We start from the raw sequence: 3,390 nt of genomic DNA on the forward strand, positions 1-3,390 counted from the left end.
GATTATACTTCCAATTCCCCTTGTATGATAAATTTCAAGGGTGTGGAGAGCTGGCCAGCTTAGCAATAACCAAAAGGAAGAAAGCTGGCAGAAATGGGCCAGTCAAGCAACAATCAATAGGAAGAAATCTGGTGCCAGCCAATCACATGGATGGCTGGAGATGATAAATAGGGTTGTTGCTGGGAGGGAGAAATAGATAGGGACCATTATCGCAGAAATCCAGAAGTGAGGAACTTAGTCAGACACGGTCTGGTAGGGGCAGAGTCCAGTAGTGAGGGACTTCCCCCAGACACAGAACTTTAAGAAAGAGAGTTGCTGTGGGGTCATATCCTGAGGGATATTTAACTTTGGAGGCTGGTGTAGGTTTAGAAAAAGAACCTAAAATAAGGATGCTGTGAGGGTCCTGGGTATAAACAACTAAGAGTTGTTGGCGAAAGTGTGGGAAAGCTATCTGAAACTATAGCTAAATAAACTAAGAAAATACTGTAATAGCTTAAAGTAACAAACGTATGTACCATCTCAACAAGCGAAACATTGTTTAAATCATTTTATAGATAAAGTTGTATTTCTGTTTCAAATAAAGGTTTATCTGGACCTTGAGTAATTAACCATGCTACTGACATTTATAAACAGGAGAACAGTTTTACGCCTAGTTGGTGTTTATGAATAGAATAAAGTGACAGTCACAAAGAGGTAGCAGTTTTGGAAAAGTTTTGCAGCTAAGGCAGCCCATATGTGACCCCAAAAGTCTTTCCTACTCCTATTTGTGTAGGTGGGAGGAGGCAACCTCTGGGCCCTGGGACGATCGGGCTGGGAGCGGCTTCTGGCTGCTCCCTCCTGCCTGTCTGCTTTGGCCCTAAGACAGGGCAACAAATGGAAACTCCATCATCCAAGACAAATCTCTCCAAGCCAGTCTCATTATTGTGATATCCAATGCTCACCATATCCCTCCAAACACCTCCTATGCAATAATAATAACCAGTTAAATAATTAAAAATTTGCTGTCCTTTCTTGGCACCCAAAATCTGTAGCCATCTTCCTCTGTGTATTGGTAGGGCAAGTCCTCCTCATGCCTCATAGCACAAGTGGCAAAATTAAAACACATACCTTCCAAACTTATGTTTTCCTGCACTGCAACAAAATTCAAAGGAGGTAAGTCATCACTACTGCACTTACTGAGCAATCTTCTCGCAGTGTCTGGACACACCCAGAGTTATCATTTTGGACACAGCAGCCTGACTTTCGCTCTTGGTCTTTCTCTTTCTGTATCAGCTTCTCAATCTGTTGGTCCTTCCGGATGCAGGGTGAGAACTTGGCCCCTAGGTGGATCAGGTCAATCTGGAATTGGACGTAGTAGTGGAAAGATGATGAAATTAGAGAGTGGGGTCTCCATCCAATTTCTCTCTCCCCAGCTCCACCTTGCATGGAAATCATGCAAAATCAACAACCAGTTGACCCCTAGATTACTGTGAATCTTCCGTGAATGACAGAAGGGAAAGCATGTCTCACTAGTACTTTTCCCACTTCTGGTCTTCTATATGGGATGCAAGTGAGTAGAGACGTACATTTTATCCCTATCTCAGAAAAATATTGATCTTCTTCTTTCATATGAGTCTTAACTATCAATCCTAAATTAGGCTTGGTACATACCTTCCTTAATGTGCAGAGTGGTGGTAGCCTTTTTTCCGCTAGCGGGAAGCCGCAGCCACCAAACCGCATGGCTTCCCACTGGAGGAAAAAGAACCCGCAAAAGCGGGTTCTTTTTGTGCCGCCATTGTGATGTCCGAGTGTGCCAATGGCGCACTCATGATGTCACAAGCGTGGTGTGATGTGCGGATGCTATGTGTCCATCACGTAACAATGGTGGTGCCTGTATACACGGGGCGGTGCCATTATTATGGTGCTGCCTCGTACTACAGTTAGGGACCATGCGGTTGACGCACAGTCCCCTAACCCTAGTACTTCGCCAGCAGGCTTCATTTGGCGCATCTGTACCACGCCTTATTCACTCGGCTTTTTTCTGCTTTGGATGGAACATTTAAAGCCCTTGTGTTCAAATTCACCTCTTTCTGCAATATTTCCTGCCTAGGTTAGAACATATTGTGGGAGCAATGGGATGTCTGATGAAGAAGTTGCTGCTTAAACATACACTTTTGGAGACAAGTCTAAATTTATTTGGGTTTACCTGATGAATGCATCAGGAACTATAACAAACATTTTCTCCTAACACACAATGGTTGCGTACACAAAGTTACTTTGGATTCTTACATACTTTAAATGTGTTTGTTCCAGACACTGCCATTTCCTGGGGGAAGTGGGTAGCTAAAGGCCAAGATTTATTTCAGTAATTACACTCTGCAGGTTGTTACACAGCACAGAAAGTCAAGAGCCAGCATTTATAATCTAACTACTGATACAAAAAGCCACTGTGTGAACAATGCACACACTGAATTTCTTGTCATGGTAAGAACTGCCTCCAGAGGAACAATGCAGACCAGAAGGAAGCACAGCCTTTACCGAGCTTGGGCCAATCCAGAAGTTCTCCTGCTGGATGTACTTCACACTCTCATATACACCTTTGTTTCGCAGGACCTGCCAGGTAATTGAGAAATGTCCATGTCAGTGACAAGTATCATACAAGAAAGTTCAGCTCAGATCCCTCGTCCTGCTGCCACCCCACTACAAAGGTTAAAAGCAAGATCAGAGAATGAGCATAAGACACATTTACCCAATTACTTCAAATAACCCTCACTAGAAGACAAAACCTACAAATGCTGGTTTTTCTGGTTGTAGATTTTCATTTTTGATATTCAGCTAGTCATTGCCACTCTTCATTGAGCCCAGAGCACTGCTTTCATTTTGCCCAGCTGGAAGACTGTTGCTGAAGATTCTCTGAAAATGCTCAATGCTCCTGAACATGGCAGCATGTGCCTTTTGGTGGTAGCTGCCTGTAAGAGGTATAATATCTGTAGAGAAAAATTTATGCTGGGAGCCAATTCATTTCCAGGTATAATTCATTCTGCTATTTTTTTAAACTATTCAAACCCTACCCAGCTTGACTATGACAACCCAGAGTATCATGGAAAACACCACTCATTGTGTTTAGGTTATTAAACAGCATCCTGCTCCCAGCACTATATAACATTTGATGTTTACTTGGCAAGAACAGTGCATTTTCATTGTTGGCACCCTCATGATCAACACCCACCATAACATGGGTTTGGGAAAGGTACCTGCTCTGAGTTTTTAGAACATATGTTAAGATCCATACTATTCCAGTGAGCATTTCAGGAAAGATAAATTCTACTCCCACACTTCGAATGCTTTACTGGAACCTGCTCTTACAGCATAGTTGTATTTCTATATTTTGCAGTTGATTTTATCATATAC

At 42.7% G+C, this 3,390-nt stretch overlaps 1 long non-coding RNA gene across 1 annotated transcript; it reads right to left on the reverse strand.

Moving 5' to 3' along the window:
- Positions 1–929: 929 nt before the first annotated feature.
- LOC121918176 lies at positions 930–3,220 on the reverse strand. The gene is made up of 3 exons (XR_006101177.1): positions 2,770–3,220; positions 2,518–2,592; positions 930–1,338 (listed from the first exon to the last, which is right to left on the reverse strand). It is a non-coding gene; the product is annotated as an uncharacterized LOC121918176 (long non-coding RNA).
- Between the last annotated feature and the right edge of the window lie 170 nt (positions 3,221–3,390).

This window comes from Sceloporus undulatus, unplaced genomic scaffold, assembly GCF_019175285.1.
Source record: "Sceloporus undulatus isolate JIND9_A2432 ecotype Alabama unplaced genomic scaffold, SceUnd_v1.1 scaffold_5415, whole genome shotgun sequence".
NCBI lineage: Eukaryota > Metazoa > Chordata > Lepidosauria > Squamata > Phrynosomatidae > Sceloporus > Sceloporus undulatus.